The sequence below is a fragment of the Camellia sinensis genome, chromosome 10 (assembly GCF_055761805.1).
Source record: "Camellia sinensis isolate YWXY chromosome 10, ASM5576180v1, whole genome shotgun sequence".
NCBI lineage: Eukaryota > Viridiplantae > Streptophyta > Magnoliopsida > Ericales > Theaceae > Camellia > Camellia sinensis.
Window position 1 is genome coordinate 42,052,278 of NC_138970.1, and position 19,484 is coordinate 42,071,761.

The 19,484-nt window shown below is 39.3% G+C and overlaps 1 long non-coding RNA gene across 3 annotated transcripts; it reads left to right on the plus strand.

The window, feature by feature from the left end:
• Window positions 1-10,715: 10,715 nt before the first annotated feature.
• Window positions 10,716-12,822, plus strand: LOC114259328 (uncharacterized). Of its 3 annotated transcripts, XR_014341960.1 has the most exons (5): window positions 10,716-11,016; window positions 11,105-11,190; window positions 11,265-11,517; window positions 11,591-11,768; window positions 12,523-12,822. It is a non-coding gene; the product is annotated as an uncharacterized LOC114259328 (long non-coding RNA). The 3 variants fall into 3 exon arrangements; XR_014341958.1 differs by having other exon boundaries at window positions 10,716-11,190; XR_014341959.1 differs by having other exon boundaries at window positions 10,716-11,190; window positions 12,528-12,822.
• Window positions 12,823-19,484: the final 6,662 nt, after the last annotated feature.

Sequence of the window (19,484 nt, forward strand, 5' to 3'; positions counted from 1 at the left end):
AGAGGTGATCCGCCACCACATTCTCAGATCCCTTCTTATCTCGGATCTCTAGGTCAAATTCCTGGAGCAACAAAATCCATCTAATTAACCTAGGTTTGGTCTCTTTCTTTGATAGTAAATACCGCAAAGCGGCATGATCAGTGAAGACTATGACCTTGGAACCTAGGACATAGGACCGGAATTTATCTAAGGTAAAGACCACACCTAGCAACTCTTTCTCGGTAGTAGTATAGTTCAATTGTGCATCCGAGAGAGTGCGACTAGCACAGTATATAACAAATGGTGCGTTATTGACCCTTTGGCCCAACACAGCCCTGGCAGCATAATCGGAGGCATCACACATGATTTCAAAGGGAAGCGACCAATTTGGTGATTTCATGATTGGGGCGGTGGTCAGGGCCATTCTCAGTGTTTCAAATGCCTTCAAGCATGCCTCATCAAAGATAAAAGGCGCGTCCTTAACAAGTAAACTACACAAAGGACGTGATATTTTACTAAAGTCTTTGATGAACCTACGGTAAAAACTTGCACGCCCTAGGAAAGACCTAATTTGACGCACGGAATTGGGTGGACAAGGCTAAGGTTGACCTCATTGCAAGCCTTCCTCTACCCAATTCTGTGCGTTAAATTAGGTCTTTCCTAAGGCATGCAGGTTTTTACCGTAGGTTCATCAAAGACTTTAGTAAAATATCCTGAACCATAAAATGGCTCTTTTCCCAACTCAAAATTAGGTTTGCCTCAGTGCATCGTTCCAACACTCTAGTCAACTTCCTAACGCATTCCTCAAAAGACGGTCCAAACATCAAAAAATCATCCATGAAAACCTCTAAGAATTTCTCCACCATATCGAAGAAAATGGCCATCATACATCGTCGAAAAGTCGCCGGTGCATTACATAGCCCAAAGGGCATGCGCCTGCAAGCAAAAGTGCCAAAAGGGCATGTGAATGTGGCCTTTTCTTGGTTAGCAGGGTACACCGGGAGTTGATTATACCCCGAATAGCCATCAAGAAAATAGTATAAACCCTGCCCTACTGTTCGCTCAAGGATCTGGTCAATGAAAGGTAAGGGAAAATGATCCTTCCTAGTCGAGGAATTCAGTCTCCTATAATCAATGCACACTCGCCACCCAGTAGTGGTTCGTGTGGGGACTAACTCTCCTCTCTCATTCTCTACAACAGTGATGCCCGATTTGTTGGGCACCACTTGTGTGGGACTCACCCACTTGCTATTCGAGATGGGGTATATAATACCCGCATCTAACAATTTCAGGACCTCCTTTTTCACCACCTCTTTCATATTAGGATTTAGTCTCCGTTGCATTTCACGAGAAGGTTTGGTGTCCTCTTCTAGGTGTATATAATGTATGCACTAAAAGGGATCTATCCCTTTTAAATCAGCCACTGATCACCCTATCGGTGATACCCAACTCCGTCATTGCATCACCGGGCTGTGGTATTGTACTAACCGAAGGTTCTTTGGCGGGGCGTGCAAGTTCCTCGTCTGCAGCGGCAATATCCACCAGGCATACCGGATGAGTTCCAGGTGAGAATTCAGCAGCGAAGTCGGCCAATGTTTGAGCTTTGATGGCAGTTCGTGGCTGGAATTTGACGATGAATTGTCCCAATTCAACCGCCCACTTGAGGATTCGACCGGAGAAGTCTGTTCGTTCGAACAAAGCTTTGAGGAGGAACTCGGTCAAAACGATGATTGTGTGGATATGGAAGTAGTGCGCCCATTTTCTGGAGGCCATCATCAATGCCAATGCAAGTTTTTCCAGCGGCAAGTATCTCGACTCTGCTTGTAGCAAGGTTTTACTGACGTAGAAGATAGGGAGATGCTTGATTCCTTCTGACCGAACAAGCACCGCACTGACCGCATGCTATGAAACGGCCAGATAAAGGTAGAGCTCTTCGCTGAGCTTCGGTGTTACCAACAGTGGCGCTGAAGACAGATACTCCTTGAGCTCGGCCAAAGCCCAGTCACATTCTTCATCCCATGAGAACTTTGATTTCAGAGCTTGAAAGAAGGGGCGGCAGCGATCTGATGACCGGCTTATAAATCGGTTAAGCGCGGTGGCCATTCCGGCCAGATGCTGCACGTCCTTAGCCGGGCTCGGCTGCTTTAATTCTTGTACGGCTCTGATTTGTGTGGTGTCTGCCTCGATGCCTCGGTTCGTGACTAGGAAGCCAAAGAATTTTTTGGATCCCACGCCAAAGGCACACTTGGACGCATTCAGGCGTAGCTTGTGTTGTTTGAGAATGGCGAACATCTCGGCCAAGTCGGACAAGTGGTCTACTTGATGCTGGCTCTTAACCACCATATCATCTATATAAGTCTCCATTGTCCGGCCTAGCAGAGGAGCGAACATCTTGGTCACCATCCTTTGAAAAGTTTCCCCGGCGTTCTTCAAACCAAAAGGCATGACGCGGTAGCAGAAAAGGCCCCCTTGGTGTAGTGAATGAGGTGATCTCGTGGTCGGGTCCATGCATGGCAATTTGATGATAACCGCAGTAGGCATCTAAGAAACTGAGCCTGTTATGTCCAGCCGTTAAGTCCACAAGCTGGTCTATTCTGGGCAGTGGAAAACTGCCTTTAGAGCAAGCTCGGTTGACAGTCTTATAGTCGACACAAACTCGCCACTTCCCATTCTTCTTTGGTACAACAACTGTGTTTGAAATCCACCGAGGGTAGTGCACTTCCTGAATAGCTCGTGCCTCAAGCAAGTTCTTCACTTCCTCAGCAACTACCTCGGCATGATGCAGCGCCGATCTCCTTGTTCGCTAAATGATCGGCTTGGCTCCGGGGAAGACGTTTAGGTGATGGAAAATAAAACTCGGATCGAGGCCGGGCATGTTATAAGGCAACCATGCGAAGACTTTGATATTGGCCATCAAAAACTCAACCATCTCGGTCCTTTCTTGTGTGGTAAGGCTTGAGCCGAGCAAGAAGAACCTGTCCGGACTCTCTGTATCAATTCGCACTTTGACCAATTCATCGACGGCTTTGTTCTCGGCCCTAGTGCCCACATCGTCAAGGACTCCTTGGTCTTCTGGTCCCTTTATCATTGGACGAAGCCTTTGGCAGCTCGGCTCCCGTTGACTGCCACGAAGCATTGCTTTGACATGACTTGATCGCCCCAAATCTCCTCAATTGCCCCCGTAGCCGAGGGGAATCTCATCACCTGATGGAAGGTCGACGCTACGGCTTGCATAGCGTGAAGCCATCCCCTTCCAAGGATCAGGTTATAAGTAGATGGCACCTGTAACACCCAGAACTCCACTTGCTTGACCACGGATCCCGCTTTGACCGGCAGGATAATTTTTCCCAAAGGCCACTCAGGTTGTGAGTTGAAACCAACCAGTGGCAAAGTTGCTGGAGCCAAGTCTGTATCATGGAGCTTGATCTGTTTGAATGCGTCGTAATACATGATCTCGACCGAGCTTCCCTGATCGATCAAGATGCGTTTGATATCGAATTCTTTGACGCGGAGTGTGACTACTAAGGCATCGTTGTGCGGCGTCTGAATGCGCTCTAGGTCCCTTGTAGAGAAACTGATCACGTCTTTTTCTTCGGTCTTGCTCCTTTTGTCGCGGGCTGGACCGACAAAACTTTCCTCGCGTGGTCTACCTTTTTGATCATACCTCAGAGTTCACAAACACGCGCCGGTTCTAGAATGCCGTGGATCACATTAATCACTCCTTGAGGGGGCGGCTCCAAGTCACCCGGTGCACGCGGATCAACCGGGGCTTGATTTGCCTACACGTCCCCGTCAATGTAAAGGTCCAGGTGTCCGGCTGCGACTAGCTCTTCCAAGTGGTGCCTCAAAGGAAAACAGTCCTCTGTCCAGTAGCTGCGCTCCCAGTGAAATGTGCAACGGTACCACAGATTGAAACCCTTCTGTCCGTCGCCCAACTTCGCAGGAAACCGGATATAATCCTCGTCACGAATTTCAATAAGTATGCGATAAATTGGAATCTTAAAAACCATGGTAATGCCTGTCCTGGCTTTCAACCTTCTGTTTGCATCAGCGACATCATCCCAGGGGTAGTCATCTCGGTCATTTCGACGACCCTACCCCTGTTTTTGCAATTTAAGCCACGGTCTGATTCCTCTGCGCGATCATTTGAACGGTTTACCTCCTGTCCGACCGCGTGTGCCTTGCCAGCCGACCTCTTGTCTATTGCTACCGGTGTTACCTTCGCGGTAGATGCTGCCGCATCATCTTCTACTCGGATGTGCTCATTGATGCGCTGTATTAGCTGGCCCATGGATGTCAGCTGGTGCATCGTAAGCGAGTCCCACAGTCTATGTCCGACCGGGAGACCATGCTTGTACTGCATGATTGCAAGGTTGACCGGGCAATCCAAGATCTCGTTGAAGGTTTCCCAGTATCTGGAGTTGTATGCCTTGAGCGTGTCACTCGGCTCCATCTTGACACTGAGAAGGTGGTCAACTTCCTTCGGCGTCTTAGTGTTGGTTTTGAAATGCGTCACAAAGGCTTTCGCCAATTGATGCCACCTTTCTATGCTCCCCTCCGACAGCATCTCAAACCATTTCAAGCCCAGCTCGCCCAAGCTTGATGGGAAGATAAGGCACATAAGGGCGTCATTTCGCCTATGTCCGGCCATGACCTGTCGGAAGTGGCTTACATGCATATAAGGATTGTTTTTTCCGTCGTAGAGCGTGAACTTTGGCTGGTGGAACCCTGCCGGAAGCGGTGTTGTTTCTATCTCTAGGGAGAAAGGGGTGGCGCTCAGCCTTGCCAAATCTGTGTCTAGAAGGAGTGGCGCAGCTAGGTGGGGTGGAGGCATTCCGACCTCTTCACTGGCGTGAACCCCATAAGATAGCTGCTGGAATGCCGGTACCCTCTGAGCCTCCCGCAGGCGAGCCCGTTCCTCCAAGACTACCCGAAAATCCTCTGAACAAGCAGAATAAGAATACCTTGACGTCGTCGCCGGATGTGAGGGTTGATAGGTGCTGTCTTGCGCGCTGGACTTCACTACGTGCGCGTCGGAATCTCCAACCTTGTAACTTTTGGTGATTGAGATGGACGGAGTACACCGCTGGCTCTAACTGCCTGAACGGCAGGGTTGAGTGCGCTCACTATGGTCTCCCACTCCAGCTACACCCTTCCCTGTGACATGCCGCTTAAGATCCTCCATCTCCGCCGCCATTCACCGGATGACGGCGTCTTGGTCCCTTAGCTTGTGTTCCAGGCGTCTAACATGCGATTCTCTCCCCCGCCGGTGACCGTCTGGACTCCGTGAATGACCAAAGCTTCTTTTGCGCTTATCCTGCGCGTCTCTTGAATGTCCCCATGGAGAAGTCTCCAGGTCCGCCATAGGAAGGATGGCGGGATGTCCTTCTCTCCGTCTGCCTAACCCCGGGGTAACTCCGTCGATGGCAGACAACGGAATCTCATCGTTGTTCGCCATGGACGACGATCAGATGAGCCTGGAAGACAAGGTTTTGTCTGTCAAGTTCCCACAGACGGCGCCAATTGTACGGGGAGTAAATATTCCGGCAAGCCCGTACTCCTTTCTTCCAAGCTCTTGCCTATCCGATCGACCTGCGAGCACAACGGCGGTGAGCTACCCGGCGGTGTGTGGCCGGAATACCCCTCCGATGATCAAGTTAGACACACACAGGGATAGAGAGAGAGACAGGATTGAGTGTTTAGTGTAAATCTCACCAAATGTTCATCTGTCCCCGCATAGGGGGCGCAGACTCGCTTATGTACCTTCTGCGCCCCAAATCTACTCCCATTAGTCTCTCGACACGTGGTGCTGCTATCCCATCTGTCAACGCAAATCTAGCTGAACATCACCTAACCAAACTGCCAGCCCACACTACTGGGAGCTCGGCAGCCGGGCTGTAGCATCTCGGCTGCCAAAGGCCGTGCTGTATTGCTAGCTAGAGCGCTCCGCTCACCTAGCTCAATGACGACCGAGCTCGGTTGCATTCTGGCATAGCCGAGCTCGGGACAGCTCATGCTAGCTAGCTGTCAGCGTTCTTGCCGGGCTAACCCACGAACCGTGGAACCCAGTGAGGCAGCGGACATCTCGGCCGAACCATCACTCGACCGGTTTCTGCACCCTGAAGCCAAATAGCTCAGTCCAACCATGCCTTGCCTTAGCCGAGCAAAACCTTTCTGGACAGGCCCATGTTACCAAGGCCCAACTGTGTTCGGCCCAAATCTGCCCAGCCATTACCACGGCCCAATCCAGATTATAAATCTCCCTCTCAGTAATTGTGCTACAATTTAAATTTCTTTAAAATATGTTTTCAGTTGTTGTAGGCCATAAATGTGGTTTTTCTTTTTTCAGAAGTGTAGTTTTCGCTTCTTGGTCTTGGTAAGGTGTGTTGGAAGTTATCAATAATTTAACAGGAGTGAATAAAGTATGGAAAGTTAGCCAACTCAGACTTATCCATTCAGAATTTTTTAGGTGAGTAATTGTATAAGAGAGATTAATTTATGTAATGTGAGATTCACGTAAAATTCATATGAAATGTGGTGGAGATTAATTACTAATAAAGAATTCCTCTTAATAATGCATAGAGAATTGTTATTTCTGATAACATTTATTTGTACTTTTATTTTATTTTCTATGAGTATTTACACAGTAAATAACAACGTAGGTGAAGTTTGTTGTGCTTAGAAGACAGAAAATAATCACACATAAACACACAAGTAAGAACATGCAAAGATTTACGTGGTTCGGCAAATCGCCTACGTCCACGGGCAGCGGATTTCACTATATGGAGAGAAATACAAAATTACAACAATAGAGGAGGAGGTGGAGACACTACTCTCACTAAATTCACACTCACTCACTCAATTGCTTACACTTTCTTATACTCTCTGATTTTCACCACACCAAAACTCCTCCCATTCACTACCCATTTATAGATGCAATGGAAGAGCCAAGTTGCTGACAACATTAAAGGTAGCTACCAACAAGATCAGCCACCCTACCATGAGTAGCTCGGTTGAATCTCTAACTTCTTCATTTTTTTTCAAAACAGCAGCCATTGTTGACAAAGAATATTTGAGCCAATCTTCAACAAATCTCCACATTGGCCAGGATTCTCTATCCAACATAGTGATTGGTCAACACTACCATGCTCAGTTCTGAGAGATGTTGACCAAGTCCAAACAGTGTTGGAACTTGATCCCAGAAACCACTTTTGTGAGCATATCGGCTGGATTATCTGCAGTACTAATCTTTTGAAGCAAAATATCCCCTTCATTCACAATTTCTCAAACGAAATGAAAATGGACATGAATGTGCTTGGTGTGAGAATGATGAACCTGGTTCTTTGCCAAACAAATGGCACTTTAACTGTCGCAGTACACCTCAACGTGTTTATGAACAATACCCAAGTCCTTAATCAACCCATGTAGCCAAATAGCTTCCTTAAAGGCTTCTGTCACTGCCATGTACTCTGTCTCTGTAGTAGACAAAGCCACTGTTAACTAAAGCGTTGACCTCCAACTCACCGACCTTTTAGCAAGGGTAAATAAGTACCTTATTGTTGACCAGCGTTTGTCCAAATCACCAGTATAATTTGAGTTCACATATCCAATCAGATTCTATCTGAGTCTATGATCTCCCTCGAACTTCAAACCCATATTAACTGTGCCTTGTAAGTACCTTAAAATCCACTTCACTACCTGCCAATGACCTTTTCCTAGATCATCCATATACCTGCTTACCATACTCACAACATGTGAGATATCAGGCCTTGTACAAACTATAGCATACATTAATGCACCAACTACATTTGCATATGGAACCTGTGCCATATGCTTCCGTTCTTCTTCTATGTGTGGAGACATTGAAGCACTAAGCTTAAAAAGAGGGGCCAATGGTGTACTCACAACTTTTGTTTTCCCATTTATGCCAAATCTATCTAACACATTTTTCAAATACTAGGTTTGCGTCAGAGAAACCGTGCACTTCTTCCTATCTCTTTTGATCTCGATGCAAGAATTTTTTTTACTTCACTAAGATCCTTCATTTCAAACTTTCCTGCCAACTGTGACTTGAGTTTATCAACCTCCACCTTGTTCTTAGATGCTATCAACATATCATCTACATATATGAGCAAATAGATGAAGGAATCATCCGAAAATATACACAATGATCATACTGGTTCCTTGCGTATTTCTTTTCTTTCATGAACCGATCAAATCGCTTCTACTACTGTCTCGGGGATTGCTTCAACCCGTACAACGATTTGTTCAGCTTACAGGCCCAATTCTCTTTTCCAGCAACTTAGAAACCATCTGGCTGGAACATGTATATCTTCTCTTCAAGATCTCCATGTAAGAAGGCAGTTTTGACATCGAGTTGGGCGAGCTCGAGATCAAATTGTGCAACCAAAGCTAGCAAGATGCGAATAGACGTGTGCTTCACAACAGGTGAGAATACCTCATTGTAGTCTGTTCCTTCCTTCTGGGCATAGCCTTTAGCTACCAATCTAGCTTTGAATCTGATGTTGTCTTTTCCTGGGATGCCTTCTTTCTTGGTGTAAATCCACTTACACCCAATTGCTTTCTTGCCCTTTGGAAGTTGCACCAACTCCCAAGTCTGGTTCTTATGGAGTGACCCGATCTTTTCATCCATAGCCTCTTTCCATTTGACACTTTCTGCATTCTACACGACTTCTTTGAAAGTGCAAGGAACATTGTCTTCAATGATTAAAAGTGCATAGGTCACCATATCGGTCATCCAACCGGGTTGCTTAGTAACCCTTTTTCATTTTTTGATTACAATTGGTTTTGACTAATATGGGATCTCTTGATCTTCATTCTTATATGAACTCTCTTCAGGATCTTCTTTAGAGCTATCAACTAAAACTTCTTCAGGACTGTTGACTATCTGAATAGTCTTTACCGGAGTCTCAAACTCCGCCTGCACTGACTTCTTCAATGCTTCCTCATTCTCTTTAAGGATTTGACTGCATCAACATTGTAGACTCCTCAAAGGTAACGTCTCTTCTAGTGATAACTTTTTTTGATTCAGGGCACTAGAGTCTATATCCTTTGACACCATCACTGAAGCCCAAGAAGATCACTTTTTTGGCTCTAGGATCCAGCTTACTTTCTGTAACATGAAAATAAGTTGGACATCCGAAGATACGTAGCTGATCATAATCAATAGCTGGCACTCCTGACCATACCTCCATGGGAGTCTTGCCATCTAGTGCTGCAGCAGGTAGTCTGTTGACAAGATGACGAGCATAGTTCAATGTATCGCCCCAAAATACCTTGGTCAACCTTGAATGTGACGGCACACACCAAATTTTTTTCACCAAAGTGTGGTTCATGCATTCTATAACTCCATTTTGCTGTGGCATTCCACTAACTGTGAAATGTCTCATTATCCATTCATTCTGGCAAACCTCAAAAAAGGGATCTGATGTGTATTCGCCGCCATTGTCAGATCTGAGCTTCTTGATCTTCTTGCCTGTTTGGTCTCAATCATGTTCTTCCACGTAAGAAAGATGCCTAACACCTCATCTTTGTGTTTCATTGTGTAAACCCAGACTCTCCTTGAGAAATCAACAATGAACGACACAAAGTAGTGTTTACCTCCCAAAGAAGCATTCTTGGAAGGTTCCTAAACATTTGTGTGAACGTAGTCCAGAATCTCATTGGTACGATGAATGGCAGTATGAAACTTGATTCTTGTTTGCATTCCCAGTACACAATGCTCGCAAAACTCAAGCTTCCCTGTTTTGGCGCCTTTCAATAGGCCTTGCTATACCAACCCTTGTAAAGCTTTCCCACCGACATGCCCTCGGCGCAAATGCCAAAGTCTGGAAGTGTCTGATACATCATCCTCTAAGCCAGAGGAGATAGTCACTCTCCCTATAACTGTAGAGCCGTCTAGGAAATATAAATTTCCCTTTCGAATATCATTCATTGCAACAAATTCTCCTTGTACCACTTTGAGAACTCCACATTCAACAGTTACTCTATAACCTTTAGAGTCTAAAACTACCACTGAGCTAGGATTATTTGTCAAATCCGGTACATACCGAACATCTTCAAGAATTCTGACTATTCCATCATGCATCTTCAACCGAATTGTTCCAATCCCCTTTGCTCGGCAAGCTTGGTCGTTGCCCATCAGCATAACTCCTCCATCAAACTCTCATAAGCTCGAGAACCACTGCTTGTTAGGACACATGTGGTAGAAACATCCAGAATCTAGAGTCCTTTCATCAGAATGGCCAAGTGATGAAACTATGAAGGCTGATCCTTCACCATTATCTTCATCTCGTCCAACGAAAGCTACGAGCAGGGCTAGTAGTTTCTTCAGATCATCACTGATTCTCAACTCTGTGGAATCTGTGTTTACGGGGGGTAGAAGGAGAAACATTCACCATTTCAAATGGATTCTTGGGAATGCTATTGTTCGATTACAGTTGTTTTCTCTTTTTATGTTCAAAAACTACGGCCATCGTTACCCAAAGATATGTATATCTATAAAAACCAAAATTAAAGTAGAAGCTGGGAATGTGGATGGTATGGTTCAATGTTTCAGGGCTGGGAATGATTTTGATTACAGGTGCAAGAGTGGCTCCGGTGATATCTCATATATCTCTAGTTCTCTCACTAGCTATAGTGTACATTTTGGCATCTTCTAGGAAGTAGACCATGTTTGGCATATAGATTGGGGCTAAATTAGTTAACAATATATATCTATATAATAAAGCAGAACGGATTTTGAAAATATCCTAGAGACATTTGTCCTACTAAGACATTTGAATGGTGAAGATTCATTTGCCTATTTACATGAATGGCTGAGATTACCCATTCAATATGTGTCAATCCCCTTCCCGCCCAAACACTAAAGTAACTGCACACCCACGTCTCATCTCCAGCCTACTCACCCACGTCTCATCTCCTTCTATCTTTATCTCTTCTCTTCTTTGTTCTCACCCATCCCTCTTTTATCTCTCTGCTCTCCAGCCCTGTTCTTCTTCTTCTTCTGCTCTCCAGGTCAGATCACTTTTCAATTGTTCTTGCAATTGTTCTTTATCTTTTTTGATATTTTCAGATGGAGAAAATTTTGATTTCGGTTCTGTAGATCAAGTTCGTGATCTTGAGACCCGATTGGGACCCAACAAATTCCAGAAGCAATTTCGCTCGCTGGGTCGACTTTGCGATCGCAAGGTAAGTTCTCTGATTCTCCTCTTCATTTCAGTAAACAACTCGATACACTACTCTGATTCTCCTCTTCATTTCAGTAAACAACTCGATACGCTACGGTACAGAAGAGTTTGATCGCAAGGTAAAATTCTCTTTTTGGGGTTTTCTGAACCAAGCTTTGATGGGTCAGAGGATTCGAAATGGAGGTTTCTCTGGGCTGATTCATATGGATTTGGAGGTCTGAATCTGGGTTTATAGAGTGGGTTCAATGTAGAAGAGCTCTCTTCAATCCCAAACTTAAGGTCTTATAATTATTACTCTGATGATCAACACTGTGGTCTCTGCCACAAGGTAATGTTTCAAAATCAAAACCCATTTTTTTTTTATATATTTTTTTTCCTAATCTTTTTGGGATTTGTTGCAGAAGAAGCGCGTTAATGGCGAAAACTTCGGGTTATCTCCTCCGATCAATGGCTGTGATTTTCTAGGATTGAATCTACGAAACAAGCGAATTGTCGACGGAGAGAATCAAGATCTTAGTATGGGAGCTCTGGGTTATGGCGGTGGCAATGTTGATCAGGTGAAGAAGGAGCCTTAAGCAGGTGCAAGAGACTCAATATATACTGCTTTTTTTTTTTATCTATCAAGTTTAATTACTGAAAGTTGTGTAATGTGTTTGTCATAGAGAATTGTGATGGAGAAAAAATATGATTTGAAAACTAAAATTTTAGAGAGAAAAAAGCCCACTAAAATGATGATGTAAAAACTTGATTTTATACAAGAATGATATTATGATAATAGCGTTTTTAAAACTACACAGCATAATGACTTATTTATGTTCTGGATTTTATTTTCTGTCTTAGGCTTGCTTCGTTGTGGCAAGAGTTGTAGAAAATTTGAAAACATTGATTTGAGTTGCTGGATCTGCTTGATTTTTGTTGTTGCATAATAGTATACAATCTACTGGAACAACAATAGATCATGCATTTTCCCAAAACATAGTATAATAGTATATCAAATGTGTGTGTATGAAGTGCTACTGCTGAAGTTTTGCATTTGCAGATGGAGGCAGTCGTTTGCATTTCTAAATTTTATTCACTAAATTTTTTATTCAATTCCGGATTAATTTTTTATTCACTAAATTTTAATGGGTTCCTTATTTTAATAGTCTGATATACACACATATAGAAATACTAAGAAACTTGAACTTATCTTATGAAAGAGTAGATCTGGAGCACACGAAGCAGAAAATTGGAGAGGAAAAAAAATAAATGATTTTTAATTTGAAGAGCTTTGAGTTTATAAAAATTAAAAGAAAATCTACTAATGTTGAAATGTTGAAATGTTCATTTGTAGGGCAGATGTATCTCATAGATGAAAGAGATATCTCAAAGATGAAAGAGAATGAGTGGTGGAAGATGGAGGAGAGAGAATAAGTGGGGAATTGATGGACAAGGTGTGGGTTTTGTGTTTCTAACCATTAAATTGATTTTTAATTTTTTTTAATTTTTTTATGTGTGTGTTCTTTTTTTTTTAAATAGATTTTTATTTTTTTTTTAATTTTTATGTAGTTTATGGATTTGGATTTAATTTTTTAAAATGTTTTAGGTTTAAAATAATAGTTGATCTTTATAAAATGGGTTTCGATTTTAGAAATACATTTTTATTTTTAGTTTGATTTATGAAATGGATTTAATTTCTTAATGGAAAATGAGTGTTGATTTTTTATGGTTTTGAAAAAAGCGTTTGAAATGGATGTTGATTTTTTTTGATTTAACAAAATCAAATCGCAAATTTAAGATAAAATAGAGTGAAAAAAAATACAGAGAGAGGAAGATCAAACAAAAGAAATAAAGGGTTTGTTATTTGAGCTCTGAGAGAAAATGTAGTGTTTGTTAAGAGATGAGAGAGGATGAGAGGAGAAAATGAGAAACAGAGACGTTACACACACACAGAGAGAGAGAGAGAGAGCATTTTAAATACTATACTTTTTTAGATGTTGAAATTCTATAAAAAGTTTAATAAAAATTTCAAATACAAATTAATATTTTAATTTAAACTTTTAGTAATGAATTTGATAAATTATATTTTAACTTAAACGACCTGCCATTTTACGATATCTTGAACTAATTTATTATAATTGATTTCTATAACAGTGAAATTATTATCATTTTAAATTGATTTTTTTTGTAAAGGATGTGATACCAATATTAATAATTTATGTTAATTGATTTTTGTAAAATATGTGTACCAATATTATTTATACCGTGCCTTCAGGCACGGGCATACGCTAGTATATATATATAATAAATAATAAAACAAAATGTCATATTCAAATCATAATTATTTCATTTTTTTCCCACAGCCATCAAATCAACTACAAAAAAATAAAAATAAAAAATTTATCACAAGTTAAACTTTTTTTTAACCATGCTAAAATAGTCAAAAAGTCAGGCTAAAAATGTTTATTCCAAACAGGGCGTATAAGTAAATTTAATATGGAAAATTCTTTATCGTGCAGTGCATACCGTATACAACCCTATTATAAAATTACATAAGTTTTTAAGAATTTATATAAGTTGAACACAAATTCATGTAAGTTTATTAATAAAAGTGAACTTACGTGAATTTATATTCAACTTACGTGTTTTTGTGAGACTATTTAAGTAAATTTATGAATATTTACATAATTTTATAATAAAATTGCATCAGGTGAGAGATTATTGACTAATGATTTAAAAAGTAATAATTTATTAAAGAGCAAGAGTGCATAATACAACAAAAAATGGGCATTCTATACAAAGGATGTGGCCACCGGGGTGGTGGTGGCCTCATGGAGAAGGCAGTTATTTTTATAGAAGTATGTTAAGTTTGATTTTGGGGGGCACGAAATGCTTGCTTTATCTAGTTCACTCTCTTTAGAGACCTCGCACTGTATTCCGATCGATACTTGGTCTCTTCTAAGGCACGTGATTGGGTTCTATTGGGTGTCTCGGTGGTGTGTCCCTTTCTTTGGCTTGAGTTGAATTTAGCCATCAACTAGTTATCATGGAGTTAAGACCTACAGATGTTATGATATCTCCACGGAACTTTTTTTTTTTTCTGATAAAATATATATATATATATATACACAAAGCATGTGGGATTGGGTTCCATTACCCTTCCAGGCTTCCACCAATATGGATTGGTCTTGATTTTCATTCAAGTAGCCACTATATTTTTGTACATTGCCTTAATCTAATGTAACTTCCTATTGAGGTAGTATCATTTTTAATTAATATGGACTGATTAAGTCTATATTTTAAGTTATATAATATCATTAAATTATATTTTTGTGTATTTATGATATGCTTTTAAAACAAATAATAAAAAATTATTAGAAAGAATATTTTGAAAATTTTATGTTTTATAATAATATATTGTAATTTTAACACTTATATTTTTATTAATTTATAACTTTTAATATATTTACAAAGTAAATATGATATTATAATTTGATTTCGTTTGACACGACAGTTAAACTATTAACCATTAGAGTATCTCCAATGCTTTATCAAATTTTTCATTAAATTTGAGTAAAATTCTTTTTTTGATCAGCAAAGAAAAATTTCATTAACAGCATGAAATTAAACGTACCGGAAGATGGCATGCATCGAGAGAGATTTGGAAAGTACAAATTACCCCTACTACTGCTATTCGCATCCATACAACCAACCTCTTGGCCTCACGATGTTTTTTAAACAAAAAAAAGTTAAGAAGGACTTAACTATAAAATAGAATACAAGAATCCCCACAAAATTAGCCCACAAAACCCAAAGCCAAATCCAAAACCCAACACCAAATCCAAAGTTGCTTCACTCCCAACGCCACCTGCTATTTTTAAAACTAAAACTTTCCTACCCACTTTTAAAACTAAAGCTTTTCATTTGTGCTGCTTCAACTCCCAACACCCACCTGCTACACTCCCACACCTGACAACACCCAACGCCCAACGCCCACCTGCTACTACTGCTAAATCTTTTCACCTACCTACTGCACGCTCCTCTGCACCTACCGAGGATGTTCTCTGGCCAGAAAACTCCATAGCCAACATCTCCATGGCTGGAAAAACTCCATTGCCTGACATTTCCAAGCTGCTATACTCCCAATGCTCAGCCAAGACCCACCTGCTGCTACACTCCCAATGCCCAGCCAAGACTCACGCCGGACAACACTCTGCCATAGCATCAAAAGCAAACCTGCTACACCCACTAACAACACCCAAGGCCACACCTCACCTGTGCTGCTGAACCGACCGAGAAAACTCCATAGCCACCCATCTGAACACAGCTTAATCACCATGCCAAGACCCACTTCCACGGTCGAAAACTTCTTTTCTAATTCAAAACTCCGAGCACTCAATGCATCCGAACACACCCAAGGCCGATCAACCCAAACAACCCAAACACTCCTATGGTCGAAACACTTCCATCTCCACTTCTCCACTCCTATGGTCGAAACAACCCAAACACCGAAAACACACCACACATCTGGACGGCGTTTACCCCTCAAACTCCCATACGCATAGAAGCCCTCGAATGAAATCTTACACAGATCTGGATCATCTTCGACACTAATGCTTCCCCCCGACCAAAACACCGAAACACCTCCACAGATCTGAACGGAGAACACCCCTCAAACTTCCATTCGCAAAGAAGCGCCCGAATGAACAACCTAACCAAATCTGAATCGTCCTCTTTGCCGACCCAGTGAACATCCAAAACGTTCACCAAAACACCCAAAAAAACCGAGCAAAATCTACGGCAGCTCGCACAGCACCGGTGGGAAAATAATGGGGCAATCAAGTTTATTAAACGGAAAACTAACAACCAAACACAATAAAAGAACTGGGCCAGCCGACCTCCATAGCCAAAGGCGGCGGCCGGCCGGCAAATTTGAGTAAAAATTGGATGAAAAGTTTGATATGATATGATGCACTTCAGTGGTTTCATCAAATCTGGGGAGTCGTCTGGCTGGTCATTTGATTTAGAATAAATTTTTATCAAATTCATCTCAAAACTGATTGTCTAGGAGGACATCCTACAAATTTGATGAAAAGATAAAGTTCCCTTAAGTTGATGAAAAAGTAACTCTCCCTCTATTTGATATCAATTTGATGAAAGGGTTGGAGCTCACATTTTAGACATTTTTCATCAAATTTAAATTTGATGATAGATTTGATAAAAGATTGAAGATGGCCTTATTTTAGTCATTTTGCAAATTTGCTCGACAATCTAATTTTTAAAACATTTCCACCCAAGTAATTAAACGACTTTTGCATTAAGTGGTTTGTTTTTGTTTTATTCACCCCCCCCCCCAAAAAAAATATAATAATAATAATAATAAAATAAATAAATAAATAAATAAATAATGTGGAAATTCTAATGTACATCTTTTTTTTTTCTTTTTTTTTTTTAAAAAAAATGTTATATGCACCTTTAGTTATGTAATTTTTTTTTTTAGTTATAATCAATTTTTTTTTAATTATACTATTATTTTAGTTATAACTCATAAATTTTTTTGTTACTTATGTCTCACGTTGTATTTAATTATGACATATATATATATATATATATATTTAATTGTAAAGGGCATATGAGTGTTTTTCTCCAAAATGACAACTATAAGTTTTATTTGTTTTTGTCATGGCTGTGACTTTATTACCCCGAAAAAACCGAAGTTGTCTTCCAAAATGATATGGGCTAGGGCTGCTAGTAAAGATTTATTTTATGTTTGGCTATTTTTTAACATTGACCATTGAAGTTTTCATTTTTTCACTTTAGCTCTTTATATTTACATTTTTTAAATTTATTTGAAATTAATTTTTATTTAAAATTAAGCAAAAAAATGACACGTTAATTGTTGACATAAAAATTATATTATTATATTAGAATTTAGATTTGTATCAAAGGTATGAGTTTTATAAAATAAAATATTTTTATACCACATAACTGTTAATGTGTAATTTTTTTTTTTCTAATTTCAATCCTATGTTAGTTTTTAAAGTAAATTAAAAAAAAAAGAAGAAGTTAAAACATAAACAACTAAAGTGATAATAAAAAATAAAATAAAAAACCCTTTAAAAGTTAAAATAAAAAAAATACCTGATATGAAGGGGTAAATGTAATTTATCCAATGAAAAGTAAACCCTTTGTAATTATCTTTCTTTCAACAATCACAATTTTGTCCTGACGCTGACTCTCCAAATCCCTAGTACATACCTAGTAAACCTAAGTAATTGAATAATGACCAAGTGAGATAGATGCATGTTCATGTTTTTATACCTGGTAAACCTAAGCTCCTGTTGATATTGCTCAAATCTTGTTCCCACTTTGCCAGCCAAAATGTTTGTTAGATAGTAAATGAGGGCAATAAAAAAAATACTCTATGGTTGTTGAAAGAAATAAAATGACATGGCTTTCGCATTAGTTCATAAAAGTCAATTTGCCAAATAAAAATCAATTTTGGTAGTTGAAAGAATGAGTCGTTACACATCATCACTAGACAAAATATTTAATAAAAATTAACTTGAAAGTAATGACTCTTATTGTTTTAATTAATAAAATTAAATCGAAACATTAATACTGTGTTTGGTGTAGAGTTCAAATCATAACTACACACTCATATTTGAGTATGATATTTGGTTATAACTTTTAAAAATTAATTCCACACCACTTTTGAAAACTTGTTCCAGGCAAGATTTGAATTTTGAAATTTGGCCTATCCGGTCATCCTCTCGGACGTCCGGCCGGTTGATCGGCCAGTTGACTGGAACAGTACATATTTATTTATTTATTTATTTGGCAATTGGCACTTTTTATTTTTCATATATTAAATAAAAAATATTTTCTGAATTTTGTAAATTTTTTAATGAGTTTTGAATAGAATTTTGGGTTGTCTGTTTGGTTATGAATTGTAAGTTTTTGAATCAAATATCATATGTCACATCAATTATTCCAAATTCTATTCAAAACTCTTAACCAAATAAACTTTCCACACTCAAATCAAAATTTCAAAGCTCACAAACTCAAAATACAACTTTATTCTCAAATCTTAATTCTAAAATTCTACCAAATCCAACCTAATGTTCTATGAGGTTTATTAGAATGAGTTAGAATGAAATAAAATGTTATTCCCTTGAAATTGTGAATAATCATTCCATTTTTAATGTACTTTGTCATTATTTTTTAAGTCAACTAAGTATGGGAACGAATATTTTAATAAAATGATCATTCCATTACATTTCATTCTAATGAACCAAATACTATCTAAATGTATTACTCTAAGGGTGTGTTTGATTGGACGAACTGGATAAAGGGGGATTAAAATCTATCGGACTTGAATCCTGAGACTGTGTATCTCCTTGGACTTTGTAGTTTGATTGGATGTGTATCCCGTGTTTATTTTTTCATGGGATTAGATATTTAGAAATGACTATTTTTAGTGAATCCAATGTTTGGTTAGATGGACTCGATATGATAAATGGACAAAAGACTATTTTATCATTTTTCAATTGTTTACTAAGTAATAGCAATATTAAACATATCTTTAATATTTTAATTATTTTTAGCTAGATTAAATAAAATTTTATTTTATTTTATTCTTTAAAAAATTAAATAAATTTATTTTTTAAAAATAAAATAAATAAAATATCAATAAAAATATATGCTATTTTTTTAATTAAAATATTAAATAAATTTATTTTTAAAAATAATAATAATTAAACAATGAAATTAAATAAAACATCTATTAAAATTTAAATAATGAAATTAAATAAAATATAAACAAAATTTTAAAATAAAACATCAATAAAATATGGGAAATTTACTAATAAATCCTAACTGTTGATCTTGTAATCCAATTAGTCCCATATGTTTTCTAGTGCTTCGTTTAGTCCTACCTGTTGTCAAAGGACGCAATTGACATAAGTTATTGTGTAATGTTTGTTGCCATTAGTTATTGTGTAATGTTTGTTGGGTGCCACACACAATATGTCACGTGACACACACAATGGGTGCCACACATCAACAAAGTATACTAAGGCTCTTTAAGCTTTTTGCCTAAGGCTCTTTATGAGGGTGTCATGTGACACACATAATGTGTGCCACACATCTACAAAGTACACTAAGGCTCTTTATGCTTTTTGCCTAAGGCTCTTTATGAGGGTTTGTCACGTGACACACACAAATATGTTATGAGGGTGTGTCACGTGACACACACAATGGGTGCCACACATCAACAAAGTACACTAAGACTCTTTATGTTTTTTGCCTAAAACT